The sequence below is a fragment of the Macrotis lagotis genome, chromosome 1 (assembly GCF_037893015.1).
Source record: "Macrotis lagotis isolate mMagLag1 chromosome 1, bilby.v1.9.chrom.fasta, whole genome shotgun sequence".
Lineage (NCBI taxonomy): Eukaryota > Metazoa > Chordata > Mammalia > Peramelemorphia > Peramelidae > Macrotis > Macrotis lagotis.
Genome location: NC_133658.1, coordinates 630,361,899 through 630,375,798, shown reverse-complemented (window position 1 = coordinate 630,375,798; position 13,900 = coordinate 630,361,899). Strand labels below are relative to the sequence as shown.

Here is a 13,900-nt window from a genome sequence, read left to right as displayed (position 1 = left end):
CTACAGCTACATGTAGTTAGAAAAATTTTTTAAATGAAAAAATAAAGCTTTCACATACTTTGTGGAATTTTGCCAGCATACTGACTCTATGAAACAATGGTGATAGCTAGGTTAGCTCCACATGATAAGTAAGTAGCCTGAGACCTGAAGTCAATCACAAATTTAAATTCATTTTTCCAACAATGGCACACCAATACTACCCTTTGTTTTTTAAGAAACCACAAGATTTTTTTTTCTAAGAAAAGATAGGGCAAGATCAAGTAAAAATTTCCAGGCCTAAATGACTTTTCATTTGCAAAAGAATATGAGCTATTGACCAGCACAAGAAGGCAGGATAGAACACAGTAAGCCTCAGCTTCTAAGATAACTAGATGGAAAAGATATTTCATACCAAAACAAGTGATCTATTTAAGAAATAATATCGAATCTATTTGATCAGACAAATGGTCTTATTGCAGGCTTTTCTGCCAACAATTACAAGTGATAGTAATTGGTTTAGTTTTAGAGCCCAGTTCAGTGGCAGGCACACAGTGGGTGTTCAATTAGCATTTGCTGAATGCCAAATTCAATCCATTAATCATAAGGAAGTAATGGACCTCATTCAGCTATTATGGTAGCAGGGAGGAAATAGATTTCATTTTTGCCTTGTGTTAACAAAGTGTCCTTTCTGTTTCCTGAATGGCCACTCAAATCTGTAAAACTGCTCAGAGTGATTATATCAAGCTCTTCCAGATTGGTTTTCTCTCTTTTTTTAAAAAACTCTCCCTATAATTTAAGAATCAAATCATAACATTTTGGTTTTTTAGCCAAGTTTTCCCTTTTTTTACCTTCATTTTGATGCTATTTGACATAGCAATGAGTGTGTTGATAATTTATGTTCCTTCCTTTTGTGGGATACTGATGGATCAGACCAAAATATAGGTAGGCTAAATAGTCCTTTTAGAAAATTAAATGAAGAAGCCCAGTCCTAATTTCATGTTGTACAGCAATTTCATGAACAGAATTCTCCCACGCTTAGAGGATTTGAATTTCTAGGAATGTTGAAGGTCACCCTTTTTTATTTCTTTTAGACTTGATTTCCATCATGAGTATAATTCTATATGAAAGAGTTGGACTCTAGGATGAATGTCAGTGAGCTCATGAGTATGGAGGGTTATTCTCTAGAGACTGCGTCTCTGCCGGGAAGATCACTGGAGTCTGACAAAATACCTATTACAGTCAGATCTGACAATCATTAGAATTTCTGTGCATGTCAACAATTGCCATTAGCTCATGGGTGACAGAAGGTTCTCTGGCTAGATGGAAACAGATGTCAAGTTGTTCAAGTACGTATTGAGCATGGAGAAGTTTGGAATCACTTTTGAAATGTAAAAATAAAAGTACTTGCAGAACACAAATGAGGTTGTTGAGCTAGAAAGGAAATTAAAAAAAAAACAACTAAAAACCTGGAAAGTTTGCTTCTCTGTAGCTTCAGTTACAATGGTCATTTGAAATTGTCACAACATTTAATTCTTCCAATTAAAACACAGTTTTCCAAAAAAGAAAATGTTCATAGGAATAATACTTCAAGTGACTATGGTCTTTACAACCACAAAGTGACTTGGAGAGAGATTACATTTAAGGAAACTGGGGAGATTTGTAATTAAGGGCATCAGAAAGAGAGCCTTTCCCTTTCAATTTTGTATGCAATTTCTATCTAATTGCCATTCAAATGTGCAGTATGGAGACTATGATAAGAATACCAATATGAATATGGATAAGTTGATATGCTCTACCTTGATTTAATTTATAGATAACTCAAAGGTGAGGAAACTCCATCAGTGAAGATTGATACCTACCCTGAAACTTAGGATCTTAGAGAAGAGCTCTAAGTGTTTAATTGACTTGATCATAGTCAGGCAGCCAATATATATGTAAAAGGTAGATTAACTAAGGTCTTCTTGGAAATGAAGCTGAGTTTCTCTTCACTGTCATGTGGTCTAATTCTATAGGAATATTGTATAAACATTTTTTCATTCCAATCACTATGTAATATAGCATTAGTCTAAATAGTAGAAATCTCCTCTATTTTCTTAACCACACAAATATCCTTTTTTCTTTTCATAGTGTGGTTGAAAAAGGATTAACGAGACCCTAGAGTGTGAAACTTGTCTTGAGATTTAATGAGTTTGCCAGCAATGGAGTCCCCACAAAAATAGAGAGAAGGAACAAAAGGACAAAGCTTCAAGCAAAAGGAGTTTGTGAAGGGATGTTCAAGAGCTGGCAAAATAGACAGGATACCTTGACCTGAGTAACTTAGCCAGCTTCCTAAAACCAGGGAATGTTTGAAGTCTCCCAGAATAGCAACTAAATGACCCATTTGATAGAGTGCCAGACCTGGAATCAGAAAGACTCATCTTCCTGAGTTCAAATCTGGGCTCAGATACTTCCAGCTGTGTTAACCTGAGGAAGTCACTTAAGCCTGTTTTTGCCTTTCCTCATTTACAAAATGGGCAGGAGAAAAAAATAGTAACCCACTCCAGCATCTTTGCCAAGAAAACTCCACATGGGATCACAAAATGCTGGACACTATTATTGAACAAGGACAAGTCCAAATTTTATCACAGAGGATATTCTTGTGGAGGGGTTATTAGGGTGGGGAGTGTGGCAAAGGATTTCTAATTGGTGAGCCAAAGTTTAACATGAGTTGAAAGTTGTGATCTACAATAGCAATATTATTCACATTTAAATAGAACTTTATAGTGTTCTGGATGCTTTCACACCCATTATTTCTTGTCATAAAACAATTCTGTGAGAATGATCACATAGGTCTTATTTCTATTTTTCAAATGAGTAAGTTGAAGTGAAGGTAAATGGAGTAAACTTTTCTAGTTTGTATAACTAGTGTCTGAAGTATGACTATCAAGTCCTTCCTTGAATATTACCAAGGATCTTCAGACAACAGAGCACTCAGCACAGGAGCCAGTTTCTGCAGAGGTTGGGACTGGGTCAGTAAAGTGACACTGCTATCCTTTATTCTTGGCCAGCAGGAAGCCTAGGTAAACCCAGGAGGTAGTGCATATATTCCTTCCTTGTGCTACATGGGCAAGCTGCAGTTGTTTCAGCCTGTCTACCTTGTCTAAATCAAGTGATATTAAGCCTGATCTGGATTTCAGTACCTGCCTGCTTGTCCATGTCTGACTTGAACCTCAATTAGTGTCTGTAAATGCACAGATTCTATTACTGATATATTTTTCTAGCTAAAAAAAAAATCTTTGACTATGAACTTCCCTTTACACACTCTATTTACATGTCTATTTTGTCTATTGATGTTTAACACCTAAATGCAATCTCTCACCTACTCTACTTCGAAACCATGATCATGTTCTTTAGTTTGTCTTTATCCATAAGCTCTGTCCTTGATCCTTCCCTTCCCCCTCCAAACCCCCCCCCCGAATTCATTGGCACTACAACCCCTCTGTCTATATGAAATTTCCCAGGATCTACCTAAACTCCAGTATTTATAACATATAATCCCTGTGTTCTTGTTTGTGTGATATTATGTAAGTCACTTGGACTCTCCCAAGTCCTAAATTGAAGCCCTTTAATTTTATAGCTAGAGTTGGTGAGATCCAATAGCCCCTCCAGCTCTAAATCCTATCTTTTTTAAAGCTGTTCCTATCTTTTTTTCAAACACTCCCCAAGCACAGAGCTTCATTAACTATTTCTCTGTCAAAAACCTCCTCATTGGTTACCTTACCTCCAATCTTTATCTTCATTCTATCCTTCTTACACAATGGTGCCAGATTATAATAATGTACAGTTAGCATTGAAAGGCATGGTTACTAATCTGGTGTAAAGATGGAATGTGTCAAATGTGAGGTGAGCATTCATTTCAAGACTAGGGGACTGAGAAATTCTGTTAGTAGCTCATAGAAGGAGTAGGGGATATGATGGATCTGTTCCTATAAACAATTAATATTATAGGAAAATAACAGAGTAAGTTTGATGTTTAAATAGAGACAATCAGCAAAGCCTTTGAAAGTAGGGACTAGGGGGCAGATTGTGGGCACAGTGGATAGAACACTGGCCCTGGGGGTCAGGATAATCTGAGTTCAAATCTGACCTCAGACATTTAATAATTGCCTAATTGTGTGACCTTGGATAAGTCATTTAACCCCATTGCCTTAAATAAATAAAATTTAAAAAAAGAGATTAGGGACTAAAGCTTAAGAGGACATATGTGTTAGAAATGTGGATTTGAGGCCTAAATCCTTAGAGTTAATAGTTGAAACCATAGGAAAGGATTTAATTATTAGGGAAAGAGGCTATAGGGAGAAGAAAAGAGGACTGGATTCAAAACTTTATGGAATGGAGACATTTATGAGTTGGAAGAAATACCCCTTAGAGTTAATGAATGATCAGAGACACAGGAGAATAGGAGGGAAAAAAACTCAGAAAATTGTTTATATCATGGGAACAAAAGAAGAAGAGATTTGAAGAAGGAAATTGTAGTATATTGAAAAGAAGTCAAAAAACATAAAGTTTGTATCACTCACCAAAAAACAATCTTAAGATAAAAAATAACATCTAGCATTTATTGGCACTTCAAGATTTAGAGGGTACTTTATAAATTCATTTCTTTCTTATATTAACCCAGGAGGTAGGTTCTATTATCCCTATATTTTAGATTAGGACAAAACTAAGGCAGATAGCAGCGAAAGGATTTGCTGAGGGTCATGCAAAACATGTCTGAATTTGAACTCAGGTCTTCCCAATTTCAGATTAAGTATTCTATTCTCTGTGATACCCAAAAAGTGACTGCAAACCTAGCCAAGATGTTTAATCAAGGGCAAACAGTTTTCAGATTTTATAAATGTGTATACTTTTTTTGTCTTTTAAAACTGATTTTTGAAAAGTATTCTTATTAACTGATTAGCTGACTCTGCAGGCTGTTCAACTGGGACTCTGACTGTAATAGAGTAGCAGGGTGGGTGAGGGGAGGTGGCTAAGTGGATTGCCCCATTTGGGGATTCCTGTGCACTGTATAGAAGCCATTTCTTTTTTTCTGCACAGTTACTTAAACTTCCTGTAATTCTTTCTTGGGCTTAATCAAAACCAGTTCTATCAAAAGTTCTGTATAATTTCAAATTACAGCTTAAATATTGTAGTTGTTTAAGAATTGAGGACAAAAAGAGAAGATGCAGAATATTATTTTGTCGATAAGAAAATTGAAATGCAAGTCACTTAAAATATATGCCCAGGTCATAAAATATATTACTATCATGCCACTAAAAGGGAATTAAAATAAAAGATTAAATTACCATCATGAGTTTTCAAGGAAAAGTCTCCAGATAGTTCATGTATAAAAGGATGGTGATGGTCTTACAAAATAGAAGAATCTGTTCATAAGCTATGAATATTCTCAAAGGAAATTTTTAAATAGGCCAAAGGCTGAGAGATGACAACTGATCTCTATCTCATCATGTATCCTTTCCTGATAAACCTGGAGGGGAGTCACAGATTGCTAGGTTCTCTAGTTTCTTAGTTCAGTCACAAAGTGACACCCAGAACTAGTGTTAACAATAGTGGTGATGTCATGGGACACTTCTGACAGAGAAAAATATTTAAATGAGAGTGCCTCATTAGAAATTTCTTTTCTATTTTTGTAAGCTGATTAATAATGAAAAACTATGGTAAAAATGTAAAGTGAATTGATTTGCTTTTTATTAATAACAATAATGTGTCCTTTTAATTGATAGTGTTAGTAGTAAATCTCTATGTTAGGTTCATTGAGCTTTCAGGGGAAGAAAAATAAAGAAAATTTGCTAGTCATAAAAGCTTGTTAAGCCCAGAGGGGGAAAGAATAATAAAATGATTAAGGAGATCTTAAAGGCAGAGAAACTCGGGTTCAGGTCCTTCCTCTGATGCTTACTAGCTCTATTACTCTGGGCAAGTTAACCACCCTTTCAGTGCTCTATGAAACTCTCTAAGATGAAAAATAAAAGAGAATTTGTCAGCCTATAATGATGGGGAAAATGTTCCAAACTGGGAGTTCTCCACACCAGTGAAATCACAAGTTCAGCCTCTATCATTAACTTGAGTCCAGAGAAGTTAGTGAGTTTGTTAACACCTCTAAAAACCTTAGAAAAAAAAGGCAAAATCTCCATGAAAAATTTAATTAAAAGGAGAAATAAAGAGGGAGAAGAAGGAAGAGGAGGAGGGGAGGGAGAAGGAGATAGGAGGAATAGGAAGAGGACCAAAAGCAGGAAGAAGAAGCAAAAATAGACATGCCCTAGTGCTCACCAAAGTCATCCTAGAAAATAGAGGATGCTCATAAAAAAATAAAATGATCTTGCAGTTTATCCTCTAATAAAGGATCAATTTCCAACTTTGCCTTCTTTGTTAATTATAAAAGATAGCCCCCTTTAAAACAATGTAATATAAGTACTTTTGACTGAAAAAAAAAGAGGCCAATGAAATGATCTAGGTTCTCCCAATAAATGGAAAAAAGGAAACTATTCAAATTAAATGAACATAGACTGAGTGCAGTGTTCCACAGTTTCCTGGTCAAAACTCTCCTCACAATCTTTTACATAACTGATTCTAGTTTAAAAGTCCATCTAAAATTCCAGAATTTAGACTCCCTTTTCAAAAAAAATACTGTAATTTGAGTAGTTTACATTTTCTGAAAGGTTCTTTTAAAATCTATTTATTACCAACTATAAAGTTTTAGAAATCTGTGAGCAGTGCCTCTGATGAAAACTTATCTGCCACAGCAAATGGAAACTATTAGATGGTAAAACCTAAATACTAAAACCTGCCATTCTTAAGGTAGCATTTAGGTGAGATTTCTCCTCCTGTGATCTCATTCTGATCATAGAAGTAGCTTTTATTATCAGAGAGCATGTGTGCCTAGGGCAAGATCAGTGATGGGCAGACAGAGGAGTGGCAGGCATGAATTGTGAGTTAAAGTACCACTTTAAAGTACTCTCTTTCTTCTGTCAATGGAAAAAAGAAAAAAAGAAACCAAGGAACCCTGTTAAAGAGACAGGAGAGGAGGGCCTGCCAACAGTACAATGACCTGTTTTTTTCCCCCTCAGGTAAAAAAATATATGGGATAATAGCAAAAAAAAAGAAAAGAAAAGAAAAGAAAAAAAGAAAAAGAAAGAAAAGGAACCTCAAAACAGCACTCTTTAAGGCGATGTTATTGTGAAGTATGCCAGAGACTCAGAGTTTGCTTTTCTTGTTGGCAGTTTTATGTTCTCTATCATCAAGGGAAGGAAAAAAAAGACTTTTGAAATCGTAAAGCAAAGGTAAAATTACCCTTTTATGTCCTTTCCCCTTCGAGTTTATCTTTGGCTCTTATAATTGAGGGCAGTCAGTCAAAGATCAGGAAAGAAACTCTTTGAAGTTTTAATCTGGAAGCCAAGCTCAAGAAAGTCAGGAATTTTGGGTGCACAAAAACAGGTCTGGGAGATAATGAAAAAAAAGCAACTGGGAAATACACCATTGAGGGTAGATGGGTTGAAGGTGAGAGAGAGGAAATTCAGGAACACAAATTGTAAAGTGTGTAGTTCAATTATCAAAACACTTTTAGATCAGAAACTTAGGCTTTGCATAGAAATGGTAACTTGGGCAGACTCATTTGGGAATCTGTTGACAGTGATGAACTAAAAGGACCATTCTTGATTCCCCATGGCAAAATATTATACAATAAAGTGCATCTCAGGAGTTCCCTTCCTTTTGAAGTAACTGGCGTTAGCCTTTATCAGAATCCATTTTCTTTATTCTTATTTAGCAATTAATATGTTGATAATGTCTCAAGATCTTTTAGTCCGTGAGAGGGAACAATGAATGAACCAATTTTCCAAATCCAAAGGCACCCTGGTCTATTATTCCACTCCTACTGACCTCACTCTTGCCAACAACCAAAAATGGCAGCTCTAATAGTAGTGCAAGGGGATGATATAAAAACAACAACCTCTTCCCTAAAATCAAATCATATCCCTGTTAAAAAAAAATTAGAAAAACTATGTAATTCTGATTTTCTCCTATGTTCTATCTTTCTTTAATTAGCAGGGGAATTAATATTAGTTCTGAGACCCTGAAAAGGGTTGTCTAGTAAACAAGTAGATCAAACATCAGCATGCCATGTATTAGGCAACTTTGAGTGTCCCACATTTGATCCATCTTCAAGAATACTTTGCATGGCACTTTCTTTGCTTAGATTACACAGGGAGAAGAATCCATTAGGGAGAAATTACACTACTTAATTAAGAAACAATATGTGTTTTTTTCAAACTGCCCTAATTTTCCTCCTTCTCCTACCTTCCCCCCAATTTAAAAAAGTCCTCAGTTGACTTTTAATCAAGTTTATACAAGCAAATGTGTCAAATTCTTACAGAATGTATGTTTATTACTAAGTGGCTGGTTAGGTTTCACCAGTTTTTCTCTGCTCTAGTAAAAACTAGAGAAATCTGCATTATTTTGTCTAAATTTGAGTTGATAGCTGTCAATTATAATAGATACACTTATCAGTCAAAATGCTAGAATAATCAATGGAGAGTTCTGATAAGGACATATCTTATTTGACTATTCAATATGTTCTGGATTAGAAATGATACTCTTTGCAAGAGGAAAAAAGAGAAGATATGATCAATTTAATGTTTTGTGTTTAATACCACTTTATATGTTGCACACTTTTCAAATTATCTATCATGATCATTTTCTTTTACATCAACAAGCTTCATATCTGAGGATATTATGATTGAGAAGTTATCAGTTTTATGCTAAACATTTCCTCTTAATTGAGTTTATTTGGGAGCCTTGACTTGTTCAAGCACTGAATTTAATTCTTTTAGCCACCGTGAAGGAACATAGTCTTGTCAACACAGCGCTTCCCTGATTTTGCTCCCACAGTAGACAAAATATATTATAAAAAGGAGAGATTTATGAAAATTCTTCAACTGCATAGTAGTGACAACTGAAACAGTCAAAAGTTTCTTGTGTTTTAGGCAATTGGTTTCAATGGAATTGTCTAATCCTCAACTGCCCTCCCATGGGGAAAAGTGCAGTGTTTTGCTTGAATATTTAAGCAATCCCAATAGTATTATTTAGTTCTGTTACTTCCAATGCCAAAAGTCTTATATCAGAATTTGTTGGTGTTTTTGTAGAAGGTTCATGCTAAAAATAAAAATTCTATGAGATTTGGCTTCAAATTTAAGTTTTTTTCAATGGATATAATATTTTTTCTTTGGTTGGAGCAACATATTGTTATTTTGTTATTTTGGTGAATATATCCAAAATCTGATTTCTTAACTACATATTTCTTTTGAATTGTTCTCAGAGAAAATATATTATTTTTTTATTTTACAATTTCTTAAATTTATGGATAAAATAATAAGTAAATATAATCAAAACATCTTGAACTTATATTCAGAAAATGATAAAATGGGCTAAAAATCCTGGATGTGATGGTAGACTAGACTTATTTGTCAAAAGAAAGGACTGGGCTAGTTGAAACTCTAATCTCTCTCTTGGTATGGTATGGGGAACTTTTAAACTCTTATTTTAAAAAGAATTCCAAAAAATATTACTTCTTAAATGTAGTTCTCTCCAGGTTCCGGAGTAAAAGGTATTGAACAGAACAAATAATTTTGTTGTTTATCAAGACCCCCATTCTGCATATTAATTTGCATTATAACATTGTAGAAGTTATAAGGACATTGGGCTGATTAAAAATTGACTCAAAAATAATTTCCCTTTCTCAATCATTGTTATTAGTTTGATACTGCTTAAAAGGTCGAAAAGAATATGCTTCTAACTGAGAAAGATTTACAATGGGCAAGATCTAATTTTGAGCAGGTGGGTGGATTTACCAATATATTGTAGAAACCTTAAATTCATAGATTATTGAATTTCTTTATTTGTATTCCCACCATAAATCGTGGTACCTGATACCAAGAAGACCTTTAATAAGTGTTTATTGATTGATGGATTCATATTGTATTAAAGATATGACTATTCACTTCTCAAAGTGCTAGTCAAAGTGAGTTCAATAAACAGTCCTTGCACACCAAGAGAATCAACATTCTAAAATCAGCAACTTGAACAGTCATAAAACAATTTCAATGGTAGATGACTAAACAATTGCATTCTTGATTTATGTGTGGTTAACTTATTTTCCTTTAGTTTTAAAGTCCAAAATTGATGCATATTCAATGCAAAGGTCAGAATAAGAACAGAGTTTGCAAAAGAGCTGCATCACCATTTTTCAATGATTTATCTGTTGCCTTTTTAAAAAGACCCTAGTGGATATACTAACTTTGAGAAAGTAGGTTTTCTAAAAACTCAACTTAGGTCAATTAAAAAATGAAGAGAAGGTGAAATTAGCCTAACACCAAGGAACATTGTAGATAAATTGATTTGCTAGTTATATTTTCTAGTAGCTGATTTGGCGAAGAGACCTATTGGAAATGAAAGTTCATCAGAGGTATTCCTCATTCTCTTTTACATACAATAAAATCTTCTAAACTGAAATTAGCTCTGGAAAGGTACAGCTGTGGATTCTGGTCTTAAGATCTAAGCCCATAGCACTGGGGTTATGTCTAATTCTGTGTTTAGCATTTAGGGCAGTCAATAAAGGTTCAATTAAATAATGAGTACAATACATCAAAAACAAAAACTTGAGATTTGAGCATAATCAGTATTCTGTGTTTTATCTTGCTATTGGGATTTAGAGATGAAAAACATCACCTTTGTTTGAATTGCTTTTAGAAGCCAATAAAAGCTACTAAAGAATGCAGAACACAGAGCTTCCCTGGGGCTAACGTCTCTGTAGCTTTGGGGAATTCCTCAGAGTACACTATAGAAACCTAACTAGAAACAGGTCACAAAAAAAAAAAAAAAAAAAAAAAAAGATGTAGGATAGCCTAAACTCTTATTTATAATCTTACTGACAGTGTTGTAATTTAAATTCCAAGTAACTAGATACAAATAAATTTGCTATTGAATCCTCTGCTCTTGACTTTTCTCTCTCCTGGGTCAATAAGGCCTTAATTAATTGATCAGCAAGTAATCTTACAGGGATTTTTTTCAGGTGGTCTATTCCTTTAGCTCAGAAACACATTGTGAACTGAATGTAACTTTCAAATATTATGTTTTCTGGTGAACAAGCTTGTGAGTCTCAAGTTCTTTACCAGGAAGCATGCTTAAGTACACTTCAACCTTGGGTTCCTGAAAATGTGGTTTTCTCACTCATTAGCACCTCATTAGGATACCCATGCTCAACCCCCATTAAACACTGCTTATAAACTCATACTAATTATATCTCACTTCATTTCCCTTTTGTAGTCTGGTGTTTAGAAGTTCAAGAAATAAGTAAATACTCTCATGTGTAATCATTATTATTTAAAATTTGCCTATGTTCAGAGTGGGACATTCTCAAAATCATCTCATATGAATCTCATCCTTGTAGCATATTTTGTTTTGGGGTTTTTTGACTGATCAGGTAATATTTGTTTACTTCTCCTTCATATATTTTCACATTACATTACATACTAGCAATTTCCTAAGTCTTATGTACAGTGCGTTTTAAAAGGCTCCTATTTCATAGCAAGAAGAAACTGATTTTAATCAATGGAAAATATACGGATGTCTAGTAGGAATTGAGAAAAAAATATTCCTTCTCTGGATTGTGTTATGAATGTTATCTATACTGTCACTCTGACAGGCTCTAACTTAGTCTGGCAGACCTGAAACATATTGTTTGTAGACTGGGGACACGTCTTAATGGGACCAGAGGTCTCCTATTCAGTGAGGGACCTTTTCAAGCATAATGTGGCCCGAGTTCTCCTAATCAAAAAAAAGTCATGATCGAAATGCTTTCATGTGCAATTTCTGACATATCTCCCCCATTATTTTTCAGTATCTCTGTGTTTACTCAATACCTTGCAATGCTTCATACTAGAAAAGAGGGAGCTGATTAAAGAAGGGGCTATCTTTTCATGTCTAGAGAAGCTATCTAAAATTTAAGGAAATTCAAATTCCCTGAATTTCTATAAACATTTATTAAATGCTTACTAAGCATTGAAAGGCAGGTAGATAATGTGGTAAAAGGAAAGGAACTAAACACTTAGATATAAGTACACTGATTAAGGGGAGCAGCTTTTAAGGAACCCAGTCCATCATATGAGCTGGGAGGAGTCAAGGCTATGTGCTAGGAAGGGTGAAGGATGGGAAGGGAGGAAGTGGCTGAGATTGCTCCTGTTATCTCAGCAGATTCATCTTTCAGAAGAGGCTGAAGAGAGGAGAGTAAGACAAAGGTTCACAGAAAATGCCAAATGATCCCAGATAATATTTTCTTAATATTACAGGAAATGCCAGATGAATATTTCCCTAATATTTCTCTTTCAACGCAGTTTCTATGTGGTAGGGACTGTGATAAATACTTTACAAATATTATCTTGTTTCCTCACATAAAGTTTAGTTAATTTGATAGGATATTCAAGAAGACTTGAATTTAAATCATGTTTCAGATACTTAAGAGCTGTGTCTTTATAAGCAAGTTGCTTAACTCTCAATTGCAATTTCTTTATCTATAAATGAGAAATAATAACAGCATCTCTCAGATGGTTGTGACACTCCAATTCGCTAATTTGCATTCAAAATATTTAAAGTGCTTTGTAACTTTAAACAACTCTATGTTACTTATTACTGTCTTTTAGTCCTCTTCTTTCCTGAGCATATACCATCTTCTTTCCTGAACTTCTACCATCCATACCAACCAGTGCCAGATAGTTGTTTTTTGTCTTTAATGGTCCACAGGAAACTGGGTTTGAATCGTACCTCAGATACTTATTAGTTCTCTGACCCTGGATTGGTCTCTTTACCTCTTTAACCCATCATTTCTATAAAATTGAAATGATAATACTCATACTACTTACCTAATAAGATTGTTATGAACAAAACTCTTTAAATATAAACTATTTTCACTACTTCTATCTTCCCATTTATGGATTTTTTTAGTTCTCAAGGAGAAATCACTTCTTTGACTATAAATTCTAAGAGGAATATAGATGCTTAACAAGGACACTCATTTTTTTTTCCTTGGATCACCATCATTTCTCATAGTTCCCTTGCACATAGAGTGGCTTAATAAATATTTCCAAGAGCAGATTTACAGACACATGCTCACTACTGGAGTCTGTGGACAGACTCCTCACCATATTGCACCTGTAGACTTGTTATTGGCTTTGATATATATTTCTGATTTCTTCTCCCAAATCCCAGCCAAAGACAAATACAAACAAAAGAATGCTCGTTCACTGGAAGAATTTTTCCCTCTTTGAGAACACAAATCCATCCTGCCTCAATGGATCCAGTACAAAGTGATGCATCCTCAGGCAAGTCTGTGAAATTCATAGAAACAGATGGGCAAGAAGAAAATATTCAGATGATTGTAGTTAATAGGGTTTCCCCAACACTGTAGCTCTGAGTAGCTCTCAGACCTGCTGGTCTCACAGCCACTATTCCATAAGTAATTCTCCCAGAAACATTGGAGAGAACATGCTGAATAGATCAACTGATCACCAATAAAAGAGTTATCTCTTCGGCTGGCCTTTGTCCCCGTGAGAGGTGGCTGAGAGATTATCAGTAAGGGAAGTGATCACATCTGGGCTGCTATGGAGACCTGTTCCAACTTCCAGGCAATCTCTCCCACTCTGCCTACTCTCTGTGAATGTATAATGGGCATAGCTCCATGTGGCTCTGCTTATATTTCTCTTCCTTCCTATGCTGGCTTTTAGAAAGTGTTCATTGTAGCCATAGTATCGCAGTCCTTATTCCTTTCAGGACAAAAACCTCTGTGAAGATGGAGATTAAAATGCCATTAGCTTTGAAGATGAAAGAATTTTCATAA

At 34.9% G+C, this 13,900-nt stretch overlaps 1 protein-coding gene across 4 annotated transcripts in view; it reads left to right on the top strand.

Moving 5' to 3' along the window:
• LRP1B (LDL receptor related protein 1B) overlaps window positions 1-13,900 on the top strand; it is a 2,479,914-nt gene that overhangs the window by 840,243 nt on the left and 1,625,771 nt on the right. The window lies entirely within an intron of this gene.